Consider the following 11,120-nt stretch of genomic DNA (forward strand, 5'->3'; position numbering starts at 1 on the left):
GTAAGCAGAGCCTTACACATGAGGAAAAGCAGGGAAAGAGCGGGAGAGGGTGAGCCTCCCAGATTTTTTTTTTATGGTAACAGTGAAGCTTTCAGGCCATATAAAGTATGGCAATGTGCTAATGAAAATAGCTCTTAGGCAGATGGAGGAAAAAGCTGGAGATTTTTCAGATTCATGAAAACACAAAAATGTTTCTGATTGCCCACATGTGCAAACTGGTTCAAAGTAAAAAAGAAACAAAGAGAAGGGAGAACAAAGCACTACATTCTGTGACGGGGCAAGGCCAGATGGCCATAGAAAAGTAGTGGGAGATAGATATATTAGCTTCAGGCTAAACAAATCCCTGGTATCAGGTTAAGTGAAATGGAAGCTGCTCCAGGTCAATTAAGACACCTGGGGCCAATTAAGAACTTTCCAGAAGGCAGGGAGAAGGCTAGGTTGATTGGGACACCTGAAGCCAATCAGGGGCTGGCTGAAACTTGTTAAAAGCCTCCCAGCCAGTCAGGTGGGTGTGCATGTCAGGAGCTGTGGAAGGAAGTTGCGCTGTTGGAGAGGCTGAGTAGTACACACCATATCAGGCACAACGAAGGAGGCCCTGAGGTAAGGGTGAAGTGGAGCTTGAGGAAGTGAGGGCTGCTGTGGGGGAAGTAGCCCAGGGAGTTGTACATGTCATGTTTCTAAAAGGTCAGCTACCATAGCTGATACTATTAGGGTCCCTGGGCTGGAGCTTGGAGGAGAGGGTGGGCCTGGGCTCCTCCCCGCACCTTTGCCCCCTGATTAATCACTGAGACTGGGAAACAACTGAGACTGTGCAAGGAAGAATAACTTCTCCTCACCTCCCTTGCTGACGTATGATGAAAATGGCTCAGTAGACTGTGACCCTTGTCTCTAGATAAAGAAGGATTCTGTGGAGGGTCACAGTAAGCCTCTGAGGCTAGTGAAATCTGCCAGGAAACACGGGATCTACGGAGGCAAGGACAAAGCTTTGTCACAATACGTATTTGGAATAAGGTAGCACAGTGAATATCCTGGAGTTTTCTTCTCCTTTGCTACTGTGAAAAAGCTACATTGCAACAAAGATGTGAATTTCTTGTGTTGTAGTCAACTGCAGAAAAAGAAATTGAATCCAGGTTTCCTGAGTGACAATCCCCTTCTCTAAGCACTAGACACACTTTTCCCTTATGGAACAATTGCATTACGGGCATGTATGAAGTGGTCTGATACTGTGATGAAGAGGCTAATAGACTGATATTACCGCTGGTAGTGTAATGATAATTTGGCACACAACAGCTCACGCTACAGGAAGTGATAGTTGACAGCAGTACTTTTTATTCAAATCATACAAAAGTTACATCAACTTAGCTTTTTTAAAAAGCTGTGTCTTATTACAAGCAGGAATTTTTTGTGTAGGAGAGTTTTAGGATGGAGGGGAAAGGGGGGTTGTGATGGTAACAGTAGAATAAATTAGTCAACTGATATTTGCAAGTAGTTTTTTTTTCCCAGCACCTTATTTCTATCAAATGTCAATAAATTATTGTGAATATTGTTTTCCATTATTTAGCCAGCTCCAATGGAGAGCTAAAAGTAAAATCCTGGGCAACATAGGAAGCTAAAAGAAGGCAAGGCTGTTGTGACATTAAAGCGTAGACGGGTAAATGTAAAAAAAGTAAGGCTGGTAGACCATTTTCTGTCAAAATTTTCCTTTTTTGATGGAAAATTGGTTTTTAACTGAACACATTTTTGCAAAAAGTTTTTCTGTGGCAAACCGAATGCCTCAAACCCAGAATATTTTTTTCTGAAAACACAAACATTTTGAGTTGGCTATGCTGCTGCCGTGCTTCATGGGAGTTGTAGTTAGATGCCTCATGTCCACATTTTTCTGTATGGGTTGAGATTGCCATCCAGGCTACATCTCCCATGATTACTTTCCCTCTGAAAAACCAAAAGAGAAAATTTTTTTTTAAAAAAGACTTGGGTATCAGGATTAGGATCATAAGAGACAGTGCTGGCATGGCAACTTGCATGGGCCATTTATTAGCACTAAAGCTGGAAAATTAAATTGTTGGATGATATTTTAGGTATGGTTTGTTCACAAACGGTTCATAGGAAGTCTTTAGTTAACTGACTCTTTGCAAAGAGAAAATAATGGACAACACCAAATAGGTTGAATCTAAGCCCTGTTCTTAGTTCACAGAACTGTCTGCCAACAGGTTTTTACCGTACTGGGCCAGCTCTCCATATTAGCTACTTTTTGAGGTCCAGCCCAAACATCACTATCAAGTTTGATGATAGTGAGAGGTTTCAAGGAAGCAAAGCAAAATATCTCCAATCCACTGGGGACATTTGCCAGGGGCCGCAGAGCCCCAGAGAGATACAATATATTCCCAGAGCAGTGTTGGTCAACAGGGTTCCTGTGTAACCTCTTAATGTAATAAAAACTGCCTACATCTAATGGAGACCCCAAGGGAAGTTAGGTGATGTGGCCATTGCCTGCCCTCTTCTAGGATTAATCCTCCAAGGGAACCCCATAGTGCAGGAAGATATAAATTACATATCATTGTATATGTCTGGGTGAATCAGGTCCCCTTTTTCAACTTAGGCCACTGGGGGAACTTTCTGCACATTATTTACCTACTAAACTGCTTTACGATAGACCTGGAGGTGATAAAAGTCTGATGTCACGACTCATGGGTTTCCCACCTTCTTGAATGACTTACAGCTGTGTGAATGTTGACCTTGTCTGCTACTAAAGAGATATCAATCAGAGACATGGTCACTCTTTATCATCATGTCATGTCATTTTATTACTTTTATTACTATTTACAGCACCAAGGATTGTCTGCTCAAAGCCTTTTCCCCCCTCAGTATTGCAAATTACCAATAATGAAAATTGCCATTCTATTTGAAAATGCAGTGACTTTAATTAATCAAAGTGAACTGTAGGAGGATATACTCTATATCAATTAAAGGTCTGATTCAGCAACCTTTACTCTCACTGAATCTCTCTTACTCAAGTGAGAAGTCCCACTCAAGTTAGCTAATTGTATTACTCTGAATAAATGCTTGCTAGTCAGTGTGGATAAGGGTTGCAGAATTTGATTCTATGTGAGCTGTATGGAAAGATGACATTGAGGAGAACACTAAATTAAAACAATAATAAGGCTATTGATGTATATTTTGATTGCAGGGCATGACAGTAAAATTCTCCACTTGTTAGTTTTGCTTAACTATTTATCTGCCTGTTTTGTAATGATAGGGAGGTGGCACTTGAAAATGCCTAGTGATACCAAGCTGTCAGCTTTGCTTCTTTCTCTGTCCCTTAGTGGTAGTGAGATACTCTTTAATAGCCAGTGATCGAAGTTGCTAAGTGAACTCTGCCTTCTAGTCACTGTGTCCTGTAAGGCAGATTGGGGGATGCTTTTTCAGAGCCACCTCTCACTGCACGATTCTTTTAGAGCTGCTAGTCCTCTGGACTGACAAATGACTTTGCCAATTGTATATTTTTGAAAAGCAAACCTGATTTGAAATGTATACATTTCAGGATGGAATTAAGAGTACAAGTCCCATGATTGTTAGGACATTTGGATTTCAGGCACTATACATTAGAGTTTTCAAAAATCAGCTCCCAAATTGAGTCATTGAGTTCTTCAAATATTTTTCAAGTGCTGATTAACAAGGCAATGCAAACCCTTTACAACTTTGTGCCCTTTCATTTTATTAAATGCCTGACATTTCAAAGCATTAGCTGATGGCATATGAGGAGTCTTACTACGTGTACTGTGTGATGGAACAGGATGCAAAACCTAAAAAGAAATATGGACTGAAATATTGCCCTTAGTTTGGACAGCCACTGTTTAATGTAATTTTTCTGAAGAAAGCAGCAGCAAAGTGTTCCAAGATGATATGTTATTATAGGACTTTGGCACAGTCCTACATTAACCTTATTCCCTCTAGTTAATACAGCTCTGGCACCTGGAGGGCTTTAAGATTTCCTAAAATGTTACCTCTTCATTAGCTGCTTCAGAAAAAGTGTTTACTTATTAAAGTAGCTCTTTTTCCAAATGTATAGCCTCCATGCAGCTAAAGTGTAGCACTTGTGTGCTTATCCACAGAGGCACAGAACCTTTGAAAGCAGTTCTTGACTGCTAGGAAGTATCTGCAGATCTCTGGGGTCCTGTGTTCAACTGACTTCAAGTATTAGCTGCTTTCTACCTTCACAGACTTTAAGACATCAGCTGAGGGTGGCTCTATGGAGGATTCTTAGGCAAACCAAAGGGACTTTGACTGCAGGAATTAGATAACTTACCAAGTTCATAAAGGCCCTTGTGTTATTCATGGGAGATAAACTAGCCATCACAACCTCATCACAAGAGAAAGAGGGTGGGACTACAGAAGACTGACCCACTGATGCTACCTCATATGAGACAGAAGCCATATCTAACAACACTACTGATCCAGGAGAATCACATGGAAGGGGCTGACAACCCTCTACAATTTTCTTTGCCTTCACTGGTAGTGGCGATTTAGATCTAGGCTGACATGGTGTTCTGTCTGTAACATCCCCTCTCACTGACGATGCTGCAAAGACAGGAGGTAGAGGCCCATGTGACCAATGCCCCGTTTTAATTGGAGTAGTCCAGAGAGATAGAAAAGGCTTAAAAGAAGACCCCATTCAGCTCCAAGAGCCCCACGGAACTCAGCGTGGCTGAGTCAGAATTGAGGCTCCCATGGATCCAGTGATGGCACCAGATTGTCCCAGATATGAGACTTCCACAGCATCAGCAGTTTTACCTACACTGAGGGGCCGAAAGTTCAGGAGAAAACTTGTTTGGAATCAACTTCATGGATATGATAGGAGAATGGTCTGCTCTAAGTACTGAGGATGGCATCAGTCCTTTGGCATCTCCTTCAACAGAGCCCTTAGGGGACAAGGGCAGGACCTGAAAGGTATCCAGAGCAGAGAACCATCTGCCCACCCTGATTCCAAGGAGGCCTTTCCCATTTGGGGATCCTTAGATCTAGATTATCAGCTGCAATGAGTTCTAGTCAAATCGGATAGCTGGATCTTCTAGTGCCTTTCTTTCTTCTTGCGTAGGACCTAGTAATGGCTGGAGTAATGAAAGGCACCCCCTCTGACATCACTATAGACTAATAGATTTTAAGGCCAGAAGAACCCATTATGATGATCTAGTAGGACGTCCTGCATAATTCAGGCTGTAGAATTTCACCCAGTCACCTCACATATCCAAAAGGCATCTAATCTCAGTGCAGTGGATTTGACTTCAGTGGATTCTTTGAGTATCCTTTGTGAAGAGAACTCCTCTCAACCTGGCATCTGCCAGATGATACTAAGCTTCAGTATTGAGGGGCACTTTGAAACCAGAAGAAAGTTCTCCTGGACTCTTGAACCTGAGAGAAGATATTGCAGTTTGGTGCTCCTCTCTTTTTTGACCCTTGAAGAAAGGAACTTACCCACACTACACTCTCTTTGAAGGAGTGCCCTTCCCTAAGATAAAAAAAAAAGGCACTTACTATGCCCCTCAGAGCTTCTTTCATTCTGGCCCAGATGCTGGAGGGTTATGTGATGAGTTATTTCCTCTAAACTGGTCCCAGAGCCTGAGAAGAATAGAGCTAGCCAAAAATGGCAAAGATTTCAGGAGACGCAGGGCCCAAGCATCCCCTTGATTTGCTTTTACCTACGGGGAGATCTGCAAGAGAGGTCATAAATAAACTTAAAGTACCAGGTACTCAAAGGTCACATCTTTGCAGCTAAGGTAACATTATATAGTTGCTAACTGTTTCCTGGTTTGAGTAAGTGAGGGTTTTTTGTTTAACTCAAACTATTCTATGTTATATTTAGCACAAGGATTACTTGCTTGAGATGGTCAATTGCTACTTTTGTCAATTGTTTCTTAAATATTATATTTCCTACTTTTCTTCAGTAGATTTCTCATACATTATAGAATTCCAATCAGTGTTTTTACAAGGCATTTAGCATTCTTTTGAAGTCACCTCTCCAAAAGCCAGAAATGTTTTTAGTACACTAGTATTGTCTCATGAGTATTTCAAATCAAATGATAAGTTGATCTGAGATGCTCCCCATCTTAAAACTGATTTATCACACTTGGCTCATTTCTAAGGAATGGGTCCAGAATAGCCTCTCATCATAAAGCCTGTTCAACAAGCTATTGAAAAGAAAACAAGCCTGCACTAAGAACATGTAACTTTAAGAACGTGTTCGTCTTTATAATTGCATTCCTGTCATCCTAATCAATATCTGAGTAATTAAAATGCCTCATGATCAATGTTCTTGCCTTGTTCATACGTATTTTTTATCTCTAAAAAGATGCCATGATCTACCTTCTTCAACCTCTTTAAAGGCTTGTTGCCAAAATTCACTTGACTAACTTATTTAGCTATAATTTATATCTAAACAGTTTCTATTGTGTCAGCTAAAATTACATAGTTTTTCCTTCCACACTGCATATTATTCCTTCCCATATATTCATTCTTCCTACAGCTAGACAGTGTTATGTTCATTTTAGAAACTCCCTATATTAACTGTTTAAGGGCTGGAATCTGATACCCTTTCTCTGACTTAGTGTAATGTAGTAAGCAACGTAATATTTAGCCTGATCAAGGATATCAAAATTTGACCCAAAATGCTTTGAGGATTTTTTGCCATGTTTGTGGTGTTCTCATTATCATCCCTACCAAAAAAACACCAAACAACCTCCCCCCTTCATTTATTAAGTGCTGTTAATATTTCTCTGTTTGGCATTTTGGAGAAAAAGCCCTTGAGTGAAATCCTCACATCCAGTCTGAGACCCGTTCTCTTGCTAAAGGGCTTGAATGGTGTATAATTCCTGGAGCCATCTGGGGGAAGATTGCAGGAACTATGGAAGACCGCTGCAGGCTGCCTTCCCTTATTCCTCCTTCTCTCCCATAAATCCTGGTGTAGGGATTATGCTGGAAGCGGGGCTGCAACATGCAGTGCTGAAGAGATTCTGGAAAGCATGGAGAAGTTGAAGGCTGCTCCAGCACCAGGCAAAGTCCAGAACTTCTAGGGGCACAGCAGAGATTGTATATCTATACTGCACGCCCCGTTTGGTGGCATGTAGAGTACGTACACTACACTGCTATTTATACCTGAGCTAAAGTGTGTAGATTGTGAGGCACTGCTTAGGTGAGTAAAGACACTCCTGAACTCTGTGGATATGTACACTATAGGCCAGGGGTGGGCAAACTTTTTGGCCTAAGGGCCACATCTGGGAAAATAGAAATTAGGGCTGGGTGTGGGCTCCAGGGTGGGGCCAGAAATGAGGAGTTCAGGGTGTGGGAGGGGGCTCCAGGCTGGGGTGGGGGAGTGGGGTGTGTGTGTGTGTGTGGGGGGGAGGGTGAGGGCTCTAGGATGGGGCTTGGGATGAGGAGTTTGGGGTGTAGGAGGGTGTTCTGGGCTGGGACCGAGGGGTGACGACGGGAAGGGGATCAGGGCTTGGGCAGGGGTGCAGGAAGGGCTGGTGGTGCGGGCTCTGGGGTGGGGCTGGGAATGAGAGGTTTGGGGTGCAGGAGGCTGGGATTGAGGGGTTTGGAGGGCAAGAGAGGGATCAGGGCTTGGGCAGGGGGTTGGGAGAGGCTCAGGGTCCCAGCGGCACTTACCTCAAATGGCTCCTGGAAGCAGCAGCAGATCCCTTCTCCTGCTCCGTCTGCAGGCACTGCCCCTGTGGCTCCAATTGGAGCACCGGTGGGGGCCATTGGAGCACGCCACTGGAGCACGTAGGAGCCGGAGCGGGGTCATGCTGCGGCTTCTTGGAGCCGCGTAGTGCGGCCCCTGACCTGTTCCCCAGCTGGAGCACCAGAGTGGGGCAAGCCCCAGATCCTGCTCCCCAGTGGGAGCTCACAGGCCGGCTTAAAATGGCTCCAGCCCACGGGCCGTAGTTTGCTTACCCCTGCTATAGGCTGTCTACTTGCCCAAATAGTGCTTCCCTGTCTACACTGCTCTTTTTAGCAGTGTAGTGTCCTGCTACCTGCCCATTTTTCCCGTCAACAGTGAAAGGCTCTGGCTGGGGGGAAGGGCTCTGGCAGTCGGGAAGTAATGGGGAAAGACTCTGCCAGCTCCCCACTACAGGAGCCTTTCCCCAATGGAGGGAACTGCTGAATGCTTTCCCCACTGTGACAAACTGTACCTCAGAATGGCACCTGATAACCTTCATAGACAACATTCATATATGGCATGCTTTGTATGAAATACCACAACCATATAAGGTATCATATCAAAAGTCATTATCTGCTGAAACCCATTGTTCTGTCCAAATGTGTATATTGTTAGTATATAAAGTTATGAGATTTTGCTGTATGGTTGTTACCAATGTATGTTACAAGTTGCAGAGTTATTGCAGCCAGGTGGATGTTGATGGCCCATTAACCAACTGTATGACTCAACTATGCAACCACCACACAGTGAGAACTGCTTGATCACTGTGACTCAGCAAAGCCCACCAGGACATGCCTGGGCTAGTGTCTGCCAGGCACATGGGTTAAGGATATGAAATAAGGAACAGTTGCAGCATGTCTTGGCCTTTGTCCTCCCACACCTATGCTGGAAACTACTGGAATGCTGAGACGATGAAGATCTGAAGACACTGGTCCAGGCTTCAGGGGGAAGTCACAAGAACGGCCATACTGGGTCAGACCAAAGGTCCATCTAGCCCAGTATCCTGTCTTCCAACAGTGCCCAATGCCAGGTGCCCCAGAGGGATGAACAGAACAGGTAATCCTCAAGGGATCTATCCCCTGTCACCCATTCCCAGCTTTTGGCAGACAGAGGCTAGGGACACCATCCCTGTCCATCCTGGCTAATACCCACTGATGGACCAATCCTCCATGAACTTATCTAGTTCTTTTTTGAACCCTGTTATAGTCTTGGCCTTCACAACGTCCTCTGGCAAGGAGTTCCACAGGTTGACTGTGCGTTGTATGAAAAAAATACTTCCTTTTGTTATAAAACCTGTTGCCTAGTAATTTAGTTTGGTGACCTCTAGTTCTTGTGTTATGAGACGTAGTAAATTACACTTCCTTATTCACTTTCTCCACACCAGTCATGATTTTATAGACCTCAATCATATCCCCCCTTAGTCGTCTCTTTTCCAAGATGAAAAGTCCCAGTCTTATTAATCTCTCCTCCTACAGAATCTATTCCATACTCCTAATAATTTTTGTTGCCCTTTTCTGAACATTTTCCAATTCCAGTATATCTTTTGGAGATGGGGGCAACCACATCTGCACTCAGTATTCAAGATATTGGCGTACCATGGATTTATATAAAGGCAATGTGATATTTTCTGTTTTATTCTCTATCCCTTTCTTAATGATTCCCAACGTTTGCTTTTTTGACTGCTACCGCATGTTGAGTGGATGTTTATGGAGAACTAGCCACGATGACTCTACGTAAAAGAATAAATGGACACAAATCAGACATCAAGAATTATAACATTCAAAAACCAGTCGGAGAACACTTCAATCTCTTTGGTCACTCGATTACAGACCTAAAAGTGGCAATTCTTCAACAAAAAAACTTCAAAAACAGACTCCAATGAGAGGCTGCTGAATTGGAATTAATTTGCAAACTGGATACAATTAACTTAGGCTTGAATAAAGACTGGGAGTGGATGGGTCATTACACAAAGTAAAACTATTTCCCCATGTTTATCCCCCCCTCCCCCGCTCCACTGTTGCTCACACATTCTTGTCAACTGCTGGAAATGACGCACCTTGATTATCACTACAAAAGGATTTCCCTCCCCCTCCCCCCCGCTCTCCTGTTGGTAATAGCTCACCTTAAGTGATCACTCTCTTGTTACAGTGTGTATGGTAACACCCATTGTTTCATGTTCTCTGTGTATATAAATCTCCCCACTGTATTTTCCACTGAATGCATCCGATGAAGTGAGCTGTAGCTCATGAAAGCTTATGCTCAAATTTGTTAGTCTCTAAGGTGCCACAAGTCCTCCTTTTCTTTTTTTCTTGAGTGGTAACAGCTAATTTAGACACCATCATTTTGTACGTATAGTTGGGATTATGTTTTCCAATGTGCATTACTTTGTATTTATCAACATTGAATTTCAGCTGCCATTTTGTTGCCCAGTCACCCAGTTTTGAGAGATCCTTTTGTAGCTCTTTGCAGTCTGCCTGGGATTTAACTATCTTGAGTAATTTTGTATCATCGGCAAATTTTGCCATCTCACTGTTTACCCCTTTTTCCAGATCATTTATGATTACGTTGAATAGGACTGGGCCCAGTACATACCCGTGGGGGACACCACTATTTACCTCTCCCCATTCTGAAAACTGACCATTTATTCTTATCCTTTGTTTCCTATCTTTTAAGCAGTTACCAATCATTGAGAGGACCTTCCCTGTTATCCCATGACAGCTTTCTTTGTTTAAGAGCCTTTGGTGAGGGACCTTGTCAAAGCTTTCTGAAAAATCTAAGTACACTGTATCCACAGGATCCCCCTTGTCCACATGCTTGTTGACCCCCTCAAAGAATTCTAGTAGATTTCCCTTTACAAAAACCATGTTGATTCTTCCCCCAACAAATTATGTTAATCTATGTGTCTGACAATTTTGTTCTCTACTATAGTTTCAACCAGTTTGCCTGGTACTGAAGACAGGGGTCACCTCTGGAGCCCTTTTTAAAAATTGGCATCACAGTAGCTATCCTCCAGTCATTTGGTACAGAAGCTGCTCTAAATGATAGGTTACAGACTAGAGTTTGTAGTTCTGCAATTTCACATTTTGAGTTCCTTCAGAACTCTTGGGTGAACATCACCTGGTCCTGGTGACTTATTACTGTTTGGTTTATCAAATTGTTCTAAAACCTCCTCTAATGACACCTCAAGCTGGGACAGTTCCTCAGGTTTGTCACCTAAAGAAAGAACGGCTCAGGTTTGGAAATCTCCCTCACATTTTCAGCTGTGAAGACTGATGCAAATAATTCATTTAGTTTCTCCGCAGTGGCCTTCACTTCCTTGAGGAGTGCTCCTTTAGCATCTCAATCGTCCAGTGGCCCCACTGGTTGTTTAGGTGGCTTCCTGCTTCTGATGTACTTTGACATATTT

General features: G+C 43.1%; 1 long non-coding RNA gene across 1 annotated transcript; it reads left to right on the plus strand.

Annotated features, from left to right (window-relative positions):
* Positions 1 to 856: 856 nt before the first annotated feature.
* Positions 857 to 6,652, plus strand: LOC122462028. Its single transcript, XR_006284352.1, has 3 exons — positions 857 to 997; positions 5,387 to 5,389; positions 6,642 to 6,652. It is a non-coding gene; the product is annotated as an uncharacterized LOC122462028 (long non-coding RNA).
* Positions 6,653 to 11,120: the final 4,468 nt, after the last annotated feature.

Source organism: Chelonia mydas, chromosome 1 (genome assembly GCF_015237465.2).
Source record: "Chelonia mydas isolate rCheMyd1 chromosome 1, rCheMyd1.pri.v2, whole genome shotgun sequence".
Classification (NCBI taxonomy): domain Eukaryota; kingdom Metazoa; phylum Chordata; order Testudines; family Cheloniidae; genus Chelonia; species Chelonia mydas.